A 13,950-nucleotide genomic window follows, 5' to 3' on the forward strand; every position below is an offset into this window, starting at 1 on the left:
ACTATAGAAACTTTGCTATATTTAAACCAAATAACTGAACTGTGAAACCCAATAGTGTATGCCACATTTTTAATTCTTTGAATTGTCAGTCCTGTGATCTTAGGATGATCTAACTGGGGACATTTGTCTCCCTCCTTTTGTTTTCTGCTTATTATTTTACCCCATTGGCTGTCTAATAGTTTTATCTTTTGAATGCAGACATATGAGGACTGTGAGGAAAGAGTGTGAGGTAACTTTGGGAAAAAATATCTCAGTTCCTGGATCTCTCCTACTTCCTTTTGGGCCCTTCTGGCTCTGGTGTCAAAAACATCCCTACTGTGTGTTATGCTGGTTTGTCCTCTCTGTTAACACAAATTAGTAAGGAAAGGATATAAAAATACTCTAATCCTGGATCGAATTTCTCTGATAACTGAGTGATTATTGGAGGAATGTTGACATGTTAGATATAGATACCTATAGATATTGCTACAACACAAATAGACACAATATCAAGTGACTTGAAACAACAAACAAATACAAGACTTAACAGTGTAATTGGGTCAGCAAAGTGAGAAGGGTTTAGGTAGATAGTTCTGGCTTGGGGTCTTTCCTGAAAATGCATTCAAGGTATTTGTTGGGGATTTAGTCATCCTCAAGGCTGGAGAGTCAGTTTATAAACTGCCTTACTCCCATGGTTGTTGGCTAAAGGCACAACTCCTTCCAGATTGATGTTTTCTGTATGTCTCATTTATTTTCCTTGTGAGTTTCTCCATAGTGAGGCTTGTGTGTCCTGAGTGAGCCATATGACAAAATGTAAGAAGGGAGCCACACATGAGATTATCCCCTAATCTCATGGTAGTATTGGTATTGCTGTCATTCTGCCATATTCTTTTAGCCACCAGTAAATCACTAGCCACAGTCCATACTTAAGGAAAGGAGAGTTAGGCTCGCCTTTTGTGTGTGTGTGTGTGTGTGTGTGTACACATATATACATATATATGTATACATATATTTTAAAGTAACTCTGTAGTAACTGTCCTTTCCAGATACCACATTTATATACTAATCAATTTGTTTAATGCTTAATGCATTCTAGATCTCTCTTCTCTGTCTTACTGCTATTAGACAGGAAGGAACAGGGGCATTTCAGTCTCTGGCTGGTTTTTAGTATCTGTCCCTAGATATGACATACACATCTCTCTCTTTCTCTCTCTCTCTCTCTCTCTCACACACACACACACACACACACACACACACACACACACACAGAATCATCCTTCCTAGTTCTGAATTAGATCCACATACACATATCAATCACCTTATTACTGTCCAACAAAAAGCCCACTTCCCCACTTGCCTTTCCAGTTAGGCATTGGTTCCTTTGGTTTCTGATTTTATTTTTAATACTTCATCCAGGTAATCCCATTCTTTGTCCTTAGTTTGGCCTTAAAGAAAGGCACAGCAAGAATTGGAATGACATTTATAAGGAGGGGAGAAAAAAAAAACCCAAAACCCTTTTTCTTCCGCCGATGTACTCAGGAGCTCTGCTATCCACTATATCCTAGCAACAGTCTTGGAGGTGAGGCAATGCTTTGGAAGAATCAAAGCAAGACTGACAGTAGCATCATGACTATTGAAAAGGCCTTTGAAAGATGAAAAACTGTCAATTATGCATCTTTGAATTGGATTCCCTGAGTCCCTCCTTCAAGGAATCCCATGTGCTCAGTGTCTGAGCAAACAGTGAGGGAGGAAGAAAGTTTGGGGCAGTCTGCAAGCACACAAAGTAGTTCCTTCCGCAGAGAAGGGTCCTGTGTTCCAGGTCAGGTTATTAAAACATAACAATGCATAAACCAAAGGCTATGTTTAGGCACTCAGTATATTAAGCATTAAATGATAAAAGAAGAAAAAAAGCCTGAAACTTACATTAAGCAATGGTAAAGAGGAATAAAAGAGTTTCTCCAGGTAGGCAAAGAAGGTAAAGTAAAATGCCATAGAAAGTGGCTATCTAAACTTATCACAGGAAGATCTGCTACTATAAGTCTCTTGGAATAAAGACCTAATTATCACAAGAGAAGAGGAACAGTATTGCTGACTATAAAGTGACACATTTTCATTTTTCCCTCTGGAAATACTAGGGATTTTTTTGTTAGTTATTTCATCTGGGTGCAATAATTAGGAAGAATATTGTGCGCTTCTGTTTTAAGCATCATTTTTTTCTGGGTGCTTATGAACAACAGGCATCAAAGTACAGGCCATTATTTGCAATGTTTCAGTTAACCATCACAATGAACTAAGGAGTTAGCTCTGTTTCTATAGGAGAAAAAAGTTGAGGTTGAATTCCTTGCCCAAGGTCATAAGACCCAATAAGCAGCAGAACTAGAAGTGGGATTTAGATCTATCAGTTTCCAGTGCTTCTTGTATTCTACTTTGTCATATAATTATCAACATTGCTTGAAGTTGGATAGTTAGATAAATATTCTACTTCTCATTTGGAAAAGCTTTGTGCTTTTCTGGAAAGTCAAGAAATGGCCTTTGTCTGGCATCTTAATCTATAATATGGGCTAGTGGATGTACTAATGTGGGGATAAATGAGAAATATTAAAATATTCCTTAAGCTGGAATATGCAATTTGAATACAAGGCATTCTGCTCTTGCCTTATTTAGAACTTGTTTCAAGAATGATACTGTAGTCTGAATGTTTGCTGTACTGTGCACTCATGAACATAAGTAGTGGCCCTAGAAAAGAGTCCTGAGAAAGCATCTTTGTTCTTCCCACCAGATGAAGATGTAGAAATCAGGAACCAAGTATGGCACAGAGAACAGGTCCTTACTAGACACTATATCTACTAGTGCCTTGATCTTGGACTGCCTAGCCTCTAGAACTCTGAGTAATACATTTCTCTTGTTTATAAGCCAGTCTTTGTATATTGTTCAGGCAACCTAAACAGATGAAGACAAGTGTTTAGCTTAGGTAATGAACATGTAGTGAGTGCTGGTTGTGTTCAACGCATTCCATTAAAGCTAAGTGTTTGCAGAGTTTAAGTGACAATGGGATTTCCACCTAGAGCCCTTGTGTTATTTCTTGAGAATTGAAGAGTAATGAATATAAGAGCAGGCTGAAATTGGCACAGTGAAGAGGTATCATTATCTGCATGAGTGAGTTCTGTGCTCTCTCACATTTTTGAAGTTGAACTGTATGACTAGTAAATCATCGCTTTTCTAGAAGCTAAGCAATTGCCTATTTTCAAATATTAAAACCCAACACAGACAAAGGGAGATATGTTCAGATGATTACTTAGTGCAGAATGCAAGAATGACCTTAAGTTTCAAGTATAAGGTTAAAAACACACAGGCTCTTCTCCTTATAAAAATTCAGATGGGAGACAGCAGTATACATTGAAGTAATTGAATAAATAACATGAGATATTTATACAATGAATTTTCTCTTCATGGAGAGGAGGTCTTGAATGTAAATGTGAAGTATTTATCTTGATACTCACCACGGTCTATTTCAAATATGATTGTCTTGTTCATTAATAATGATGAAGACATTTGTTATTGTTAGTTTTCTTGATATAGGACATTCTTACTGGGGTAAGATGGAATCTCAATGTTGTTTTGATTTGCATTTCTTTTATGGTCAGTGACGTAGAGCACTTTTTCATATGTCTCTTGGCCATTCTCATTTCCTCATCAGAGAAGTCTCTTTTTAAGTCTTTAGCCCACTTTTTGAGGGGGCTATTGGTTCTTTGTGGTTTTGTTTTGGAGGAATGTAAACGTTGGAGGGGATGTGGCCAAAAGGGAACCCTACTTCATTGTTGGTGGGAATGTAAACTGGTTCAGCCACTCTGGAAAATGGTATGGAGATTCCTCAGAAGGCTAAACATAGAGCTTCCCTATGACCCAGCAGCCCCACTTTTGGGCATCTACCCAAAAGACCACAAACAAGAACACACTAAAGCCACCACCATAACAATGTTCATCGCAGCACAATTTGTCATAGCTAACATATGGAACCCACCCAGATGCCCCTCAGTAGACAAATGCATCAGGAAAATGTGGTATATATACACAATGGAATTTTATGCCTCTATCAGAAAGAATGACATTGCCCCATTTGTAAGGAAATTGGAGGACTTGGAAAGAAATTATACTAAGTGAAGTGAGCCAGACCCAAAGAAACATGGACTCTGTGGTCTCCCTCACAGGGAATAATTAGCACAGGTTTAGGCAAGTCACAGCAGAGGATCACAAGAGCCCAATAGCTATACCCTTATGAACACATAAGATGATGCTAAGTGAAATGAACTCCATGTTATGGAAACGATTGTTATATCACAGTTGTAACTACTTTCAACGTCCCATGTGTATCTGTAGCTTCTAATATTGATGATGTTCTTGTATCACCTTCCTGTGGTTGTAACTACACTATCTCTGTAATCTTCTTTGAGTATATTGGAAACCATCTATACTGGTATTAGAACTAGGAAACTGAAAGGGAACATTAGTTAATTGCTTTTTATCATCTCATTTTTTTTTGAAGGAGGTGAGTTTATGTAAAGATAAGCAGCTAAGCAGCTGGGTGCCCATGGCTCTTGCCTGTAATCCTAGCTACTCAGGAGGCTAAGATCTGAGGATCACAATTCAGAGCTAGCTCAAGCAGGAAAGTTTGTGACATTCTTATCTCCAATTAACCACCAGGAAACTGGAAGTGGCTCTGTGGCTCAAGTGATAGAGCACTAGCCTTGAGCTGAAGAGCTCAAGGACAGCACGCAGGCCCAGAGTTCAAGCCTCACAACCCACAAAATAAAGTAATAATAAAGATAAACAAAGGAGTTGTAACCAAGACCCAGCTAGCTTGTTTCTCTTTACTTTTTACCCTCTCCTCCCTTTCTCCATACACCTCTTCCCTCCTCTCTCCTCCTTTTCCTTCCCCTTCTGATTTCTTCCCTTCCCTTTCAAATTTTGTGCCAGTGCTGGCACTTGGACTAGCTTAGATGCTATTAGTGTTAGTATCCTTTAAATTTTATCCTCAAGGCTGTTACTCTAGTACTTGAGCCACAGTTCCACATTTGTCTTTTTGGAATTGGCTTTTCTGTCCAGGTGGATTTCAAACTATGAATCTCTTGAAAAACTAGTATACAGGTACGAAACACTGGTGCCTGACTAGCTTGTTTCTTGAAGCAGTTTCATTCAACTGTAAGACATCTTACCCTGCATTTTCTAGCTTCAGTTCTGCTTTGCCTCTTGGATTGAGGTGAGGATTGTGAGTAGGCAGAAGTCAAGACATAATGGGAATCATCCTTGTTACTGATTTCAAAACTCCTTAAGCATTTTTTAAGGCCATAACATTTACATTGGCTTTACTCCTTCCCCATTGATTCACCTTATTCCCTAACAAACATTACAAATGAAAATTCTAGCAGCTACAGCCTCAATTTTCCAGAAGACAGCAATTCCGATAAAGCTAAGGGAAAAGTAGAGGAGAGCTAAACAGTTTTAGCTTGGGATTTGGCTCATGATTCTTCTCTTTATTTGAAACTGCTTGCAATCTGAAGCTACCTGAACTTATTTTTTGAAGCTATTATAGATAGTGGATTATTGTTTTGTTTTTAATATTTGTTTGTAGGGGGTTTAACTTTTTAAGCTCTAAGTATATTTTAGATAAGAAGCCCTTGTCTGAGGCATAGCTAGTAAAGTTCTTCTCCCAATCTGTGGGCTTTCCGTTTATCTTGCTAGCTAAGTCTTTTGCCATGCAGAAGCTCTGCAATTTAATGCAATCCCATTTACCCAGACTTTCTTTGAGTTGTTGTGTTCCTGGATCTATATTTAGGAAGTTTTGATCTGTGCCTAGGAACTCTAGTTTCCTTTATCCTTTCCTATAATATTTTCATGGTATTTGACCTTACATTGAAGTATTTGATCCATTTGGAATTGATTCTGGTATAGGATGATATATAAAGATCTCACTTCAGTTTTCTTCAAGTGCAGAGCCAATTCTGCCAGCACCATTTGTTGAAGAGTCATGCAGCCACATATAACTACAGGGACCAAGATGCTGCTGCTTCTACAAATAGCCAGAGAGACATTAACCTATGTAAGGATGAAAAATGACATAGGCAGTTAAAGATATGTTCAGATAAGTCACAGGACAGGACAAGTTAAATCCTTATTCTCATATTCCCGCTTTAATTCAATTCATATTAGTTTATCTACAGATAGTACCAACTCTTTAAGTTCAGATCAGTAAACACATACTAAACATTGTGCTGGGCTCTGGAAAAACAGTGAAGGATAACACTGGCCTCCGTTTCTTCAAAAGAAGTTGTCACCTTGACCAGCATTACTTGGAAACTTATACAGCTCCAAGTACTTGAAGTCTACTCTAAACCTATTGCACTGTTATCTCTGTTGGAGGCAGGCCCACAGTTCTGCAGCTAAAACAAACTCTCTGGATGAGTCTTCCCAAAGTTTGAGGAAAGCAAGTGAGAAAATATCAGCTGGTCTCTGATTAGAAATGGAAGGACACATGTGAGAATGACATATTCAGATCCCCTTTTGCTAAAACTGACTCTGTCCCTTCTTTCAGAAGCTAATTAGTCCGTTCCAATGGTTAGATGGAATAAAATTTTATTTTTCATACTTATGGAGGGTAGGAAGACCAAGTTCATGGTCTCAGCAATTTTTTTTTCTTATTTCTGGCTCACAGGTGATGATATCTCACTGGATTCTCATATGGTGGAAGAAGTAAGAGATCTCTCTAGAGTTTCTTCTATAAGAGCACTAATTCTATTCACAAAAGCTCTAACCACCCATGAAAGGCCATCTCTCCTGAGTTCATTGACTTGGGAGGTTAGGATTTCAACCTGTGAACTCTGAGGGACATGAGCAATCAGTTCTGAGGGCTAGTTCTTTCTTTCTTTTTTTTTTTTTTTTCTTTTTGCCAGTCCTGGACCTTGGACTCAGGGCCTGAGCACTGTCCCTGGCTTCTCTTTGCTCAAGGCTAGCACTCTGCCACTTGAGCCACAGCGCCACTTCTGGCCATTTTCTAGATATGTGGTGCTGGGGAATCGAACCCAGGGCTACATGTATACAAGTCAAGCACTCTTGCCACTAGGCCATATTCCCAGCCCAGGGCTAGTTCTTTCTGAGATGATGACAGGTGAATTGAGTGTGCCAGGTGTTATTGTGATTATTCCATCCAAAGAAGAATCTGTGACTTATGTTCTATGGTGAGACATTAGAAAGTTGGCTTAGAGAACTTGCTGAAAAGAATCTTTTAATACAGAATGAAAAGACTCTTATGTTTGGGGGATAAAAGAAAAGGTGACTTTTGTGTGCTTCTTAATGCACATGTACTGCTTTGAATGGATTTATTATAGAACACAAGAACAGAAGATTAAGAAATTAAGGATCATGATGCTTAAAATAGATACCACTATTTTTTTTTCACATTAAGCAAAGCAATCTGCCAGGCAGGTGAGATTTTTGAAATGGCGACAATGAAATATCCAAAAGCCTGGGATGCTTTTCCTCTGCCAGTAAATATTTCCAAATGTACTTTATTTGAATATTTTAACATTTATCCTAGCAACATGTAGATAAGTAGAACTAGGGAAATCTTCTGATTGCTTTCCCTGTTCAGACAGTCCATGCTACATAAAGTATAAAAGAGTACCTTGCATTTAACAGTATTTTTAATCTTGTACAAAAATCATATCAAGCACTTGATTCAATGCTTTCTTTTTTAGGTTGCAGATTTTCTTTTGTTTTTGAAATCAGTCAGTGACAGCTAGGAAGGAACAAAAAAAATCATTCTGCATGTTTGTATAAGCTGTGCAATTCCTTTTCTTCCTTTATCAGATTACCTTTTTCACTTGCATTTGCTGTTAATGCCATTGAATCATAAACAGAGACATGGGTTAAACCTAGCATGGGTTTCAGTGGGACTACAATGTTAGGCTGAAAACAGTGTAATCCTTATTATGCTAGAAATTGAACCTAAATATATGCAGACACCCTGTTGCTTGGGAGGAATGGTACTCCTTTCTTAGAATCCTGTAATGTTCTGTTACATATCTGTGCCTCATGTTGTGTTTATTTATGTCCATTCCTTAAACTCCTTAAAGGCAATGGTTCTCTCATCTCAACCTCTTTAGTTGTGCTTTGCTGCTAGTACTGGCTAATAAGTATTTCTTTAGTGAGTTAAAGATATAAAGGGACATAAAGAAGGCAATAGTAGACCTGGCCTACTAATAAATTCCCCTGTGACTTTCTTTGAAGAATACTGTGTTAGTCAGATTTCCATTGCTGTGACAAATACCTGGAAAATAAAAAGCATAAGGGAGGAAAGATTTCTATTATTTACTGGTTTCAGTCCAACATGGTGGACAGAAAACCTGTGTGAACAGGCTTTCTTTCTACTTCTCTTCATCAATTCCCTTTGTCCCCCAGCCTATGAGATGATGCCACCCACATTCAAGGTGTGTCTTTCCCCTTAGCTGATCCTCTCTGGAAACACTCTCAGACAGTGCTTTGCTAGCTAGTGTCTCAGGGACTTCTCAAACCAATCAAATTGACACTCAACATTAACTCTTACCAATACTAAGACCAATTTCCTCATATATATATGTATATATATATATATATATATTTTAGTGATTGATGCCTTTTTATTTGACTGTGTTGCACATTTTCAGGAACTTTACATACTATGGCTTTTTGCAAATAATCTGAGGATATTTATTAGTGCCCTCTTTTAAACTTACTGAAAAGATATGGATTTATAATTGTGATCCATTTTACTTATTTAACTGATAGCTCTTTGTAGTTTGACATAATCTGGATCAATCTGCATTTTTAGTACATGGCTTTTGATGGGAAGCATAGCTCATTAACTTTCATAGTGTAATTCTGTGCTGCTATATTTCAGTGGATATGCTTTGTTCAAGTGTTTGTGCATTGGAAGCTTAGTCATGATTGCTAACTGTGTTAAAAGGTGATAGAATGCTGGTCATGGGGTAATCTAGCTATTAAGATAAATATTGCATTTGTAGGCCAGCCTGGGGGAAAAAAGTTCATGAGAGTCCAGTTTGACCAATGGCTGGATATGATAGCATGCACATGCCTCTTATCTTAGTGACAAAGGAGAGCACAAATAAGAAAATTGCAGTTCAGTGTGGCCCAGCCATCAAGGATGGCCCTATGTAAAAAAAAAGAAAAAAGAAAAAAGAAAGAAACTAACACAGAAAGGTAGCTCAAGTGGTAGAGTGCCAGCCTACCAACTGTGAGATCCTGAGTTCAAACCTTAGCACAGCCAAAAACAACAACAATAGCTAAAGAGGTGGTGGACCTTTACAAGGTGGAGTCTTAAGGGAGGTCTTTAAGTTATTGGCTTACGTTCTCCAAAATGTTTAATATAGTTTACTGGGATCCAGTTAGTCTCCAGGCCCAGTTAGTCTCCATTCTATAACTTTGGCTTCTCATCTTGGCTGTGTGAACACTCCTTCTCAAAAATGGCTCTGATGCTATGCCCTATAGCTCTAGGATACTTAACAAAGCTTGTGCCTTTCTTTGGTTTTTCAATTTCCCAGAGTATATACTAAATAATTCTTTTTTCTTTGGAACTTACCCAGCCTTGAGTATTTCATTATACCAACAGAAAATGGCCAGTATACATAACATTGATGGGATGTTTCTAATCAGATTCACCTCAGTTACATAATAATGATTTTTGGTTTTTATTTGATTTGTAATTTGGGGATGAAGAAAAAAATGTAACTGGCAAAATATCTGTTGTTGTTATTCTTAATGCCTTCTGTTTAAAAATCTATCTTACTTTGTAAGTAATCCTTTAAAATGTAATTATTTCTAATTTGGAAAAGGTTAGATAGATGTCCCATGCAAATTTCTTTTTTTGGTAATTTATTTATTAATTAAACAAAAATTTTTTGACAAGGTGTTGTGCAAAAAGGGTACAGTTACATACTAGGGCAGTGTGTACATTTCTTGTGATAGCTTACACCCTGTTTTTCTTTCCCTTCCCTAGGTCAGGTAGACATATATACAATATACAATGTACCAAGAACATATACAGTAGCCATGTGGCCTACGCCCAAGAAAATTCGCCTAGGGCTTTAAAGGTAATGTCGACATTAGACAATATGTCGACAGTAGTCTTATATGAACGTACATACATAGCTTTGAGCTATTGTATTCCACTGAGAGGTCAATTTTTGTCCTTTTAATGTTGAGTAGTTGTTTGGTTTTAGTTACATAATGTTGGGTCGCTGCCCCAATCCTGTGGGAAATACCATTTGACAAGCAGTTTTTGGTTTCACAGACCTGGTCTCTACTGTCTCTTCCTCACCCCATCTTAACAGTCATATATCAGGGAGATCATGCCCCTTTGTTTTCTGTGTTCTAGGCTTGTCTCGCTCAACATTATTTGTTCAAGTTCTGACCATTTCCCTGCGAATAACAATATTTCACAATTCCTAATCGCTATGTAGTATTCCATTGTGTATAGGTACCATATATTTTTGATCCATTCATCTGTGGAGGGGCATCTGGGTTGTTTCCATATTTTGGCTATTGTGAATTGTGCTGCGATAAACATGGAAGTACAAATGTCTATTTGATATCTTGGGACCTGCTGTTCGGGATAGATGCCTAGGAGTGGTATGGGTGGGTCATAGGGTAGGTCTATATTGAGCTGTTTGAGAAACCTCCATACTGTTCTCCACAGTGGTTGTACTAATTTGCACTCCCACCAACAATGGAGAAGGGTTCCTATTTCCCCGCACCCCCTCCAGCATTTGTTGTTGCCTGAGTTCAGAGTATAGGCCATTCTAACTGGAATGTGGTGGTATCTCAGGGTTGTTTTTATTTGCATTTCCTTTACTACCAGGGATGTTGAACATTTCCTCATATGTTTCTTTGCCATTTTTATTTCTTCTTTTGTGAAGTCTCTCTTTAGCTCCTTTGCCCATGTCCTAATTGGTTTATTGGGCTTGGAGGGGCTTAGTTTTTTGAGTTCTCTGTAGATGACAGATATTAGGCCTTTGTCTGTTGCTGTGCTGGTAAAGATCCTTTCCCATATGGTTAGCTGTCTTTCTATTTTGGTGGCTATGTCCTTAGCTGTGCAGAAACTTTTTAATTTGTAGTAGTCCCATTTGTCGAGTCTCTCCCCTAACTATTGTACCCCTGGGACTCTATTCAGGAAGTTCCTTCCTGTGCCTATAAGTTCTAGCATCTTTCCTACTCTGTCCTTCAGTAGTTTCAAGGATTCAGGTCTGATATTGAGGTCCTTGATCCATTTTGAGTTGATGTTGGTGCATGGTGATAGGCTAGGGTCCACCTTGAGTTTTCTGCATATGGCTGCCCAGTTCTCCCAGCACCAGTAGTTGAAGAGGCTATGTTTATTCGATTGTATGTCTTTAGCTCCTTGGTCAAATATCAGCTGAATGTAAGGGTGTGGTTTTATTTCTGGATCTTCAATTCTGATCCATTGGTCTTCAGGTCTGTTTTTATACCAATACCAGGCTGTTTTTGTTATGATGGCCCTATAGTAGAGCTTGACGTCTGGTATCGTGATACCTCCTGCACTGCTTTTTTTTGCCTAGAATTGCTTTGGCTATTCTAGGTCTTTTTCTGTTCCATATGAACTTACGGGTTGCTTACTCTATTTCAGTGAAGAATGTAACTGGGATTTTGATGGGGATTGCATTGAATTTGTATAACAATTTGGACAATATGGTCATTTTCACTATATTGATTCTGCCTACCCATGAGCATGGGAGGTCTTTCCATCTCCTTGTGTCTTCTTTGATTTCCCTTATTAGATTTTTATAGTTCTCATTAAATAGGTCCGTCACATCCTTGGTTAGGTTGATCCCTAGGCACTTTATTCTTTTTTTGGCTACTGTAAATGGAATTGTTTCCATAATTTTTTTTTTCTGCTTGTACATTGCTGGTGTACAGGAAAGCTGCTGACTTCTGTGGATTGATTTTGTATCCTGCTACTTTGCCAAAATGGTTTATTATGTGTAGAAGTGTGGGGACTGAGTTTTTTGGGTCCTTCAGATATAAGATCATGTCGTCTGCGAATGGGGATAGTTTGATTTCTTCCTTGCCGATGTGGATCCTTTGATATTCTCCTCTTGCCTTAATGCTATGGCTAGGGATTCCAGCACTATGTTGAAAAGAAGTGGGGAGAGTGGGCATCCTTGTCTTGTTCCTGAGTTTAGGGGGAATGATTTAAGTTTCTCCGCATTTAATATGATGTTAGCAGTTGATCTGTTGTATATGGCTTTTATTGTTTTGAGGAATGTTCCATCTATTCCTGTTCTTTCCAGAGCTTTTTTTTTTTTTTTTTTTTTTTTTTTTTGCCAGTCCTGGGCCTTGTACTCAGGGCCTGAGCACTGTCCCTGGCTTCGTTTTGCTCAAGGCTAGCACTCTGCCACTTGAGCCACAGCGCCGCTTCTGGCCGTTTTCTGTATATGTGGTGCTGGGGAATAGAACCTAGGGCCTCGTGTATCCGAGGCAGGCACTCTTGCCGCTAGGCTATATCCCCAGCCCCTCTCCAGAGCTTTTAATACGTATGGATGTTGTATTTTGTCAAAGGCTTGATGAGCATCAACTGAGATAACAATGTGATTCTTGATTTTTAGTTCTGTTTATGTGGTGAATTACATTGATTGATTTACGGATGTTGAACCATACTTGTGATTGTGGGATGAAGCCTACTTGGTCATGATGTTCAATTTTCTTGATCAGTTTCTGGATCCTGTTAGCTAATATTTTATTGAGGAGCTTTGTGTCTGTGTTCATTAGTGATATTAGTCTGTAGTTCTCTTTTCTTGTTGGTTCTTTGCCTGGTTTGGGAATGAGTATGATATTAGCTTCATAGAATGAGTTTGGGATTTCTCTCTCTGTTTCTATTTCACGGAAGAGCTTGAGAAGTATTGGTATTAACTCCTCACTAAAGGTTTTGTAGAATTTGTTGGTGAATCCATTTGGGCCTGGCTTTTCTTTGTTGGGAGGTTCTTGATTACCCCCTGTTTCTCGCTGTAAGTTATTGGTTTCTTTAGTTGATTTATTTCTTCTTGGTTCAGTTTGGGCAGTTTGTACTTCTCTAAGAATTGATCCATTTCTGTAAAATTATTGTGTTTTAGTGAGTACAGGTTCTGGAAATAGTTCCTTATGATTGTTTGAATATCGTGTGTACTTGTTATAATTTTTCCGATGGAATCCCTGATTTTACGTACATGAGTCTCTTCTCTTCTTTCTTTTTGTAAGTCTTGCAAGGGGTCTGTCAATTTTATTTATTTTCTCAAAGAACCAGCTTTTAGTCTTATTTATTTGTTGAATGGTCTTTCTATTTTCAATCAGATTTATCTCTTCTTTAATCTTTGTGATCTCTCCCCTCCTAGTCGTTTTAGATTCTGTCATTTCGTGTTTCTCCAGTTGTTTTAGTTTCATCGTGAGGTTATTCACCTGCTCTGCTTCCATTCTTTTAATGTGAGTGCTGAGGACAATGATCTTGCCCCTCAGTACTGCCTTAGCTGTGTCCCATAGGTTTCTTTGTGATGTGTTTTCATTGTCATTGTGGCTTATGAATTCGTTGATTTCATCTTTAATTTGGTCTGTGGCCCAAGTGTTGGATAACAGTGTGGGGTTTAGCCTCCAAGAGTGTGTATAGCCTCTGTGGTAACCATTGTTATTGAGGGTTACCTTTAATCCACTGTGGTCAGATATAATACATGGGATGACGTCAATACTTTTGTATTTGCTGAGGTTCTTTGTGTGGGCTATGACATGGTCTATTTTGGAGTATTATCCATGTGCTGCTGAAAAGAAGGTGTATTGGGTCTCTGTAGGGTGGAAGATTTTGTATAGATCTGTCAGATCCATTTGGGAAATGGTGTTACTTAGGTCCTCAGCTCCCTTACTAATCCTCTGGGTGTTGGA

Source organism: Perognathus longimembris, chromosome 4 (genome assembly GCF_023159225.1).
Source record: "Perognathus longimembris pacificus isolate PPM17 chromosome 4, ASM2315922v1, whole genome shotgun sequence".
Classification (NCBI taxonomy): domain Eukaryota; kingdom Metazoa; phylum Chordata; class Mammalia; order Rodentia; family Heteromyidae; genus Perognathus; species Perognathus longimembris.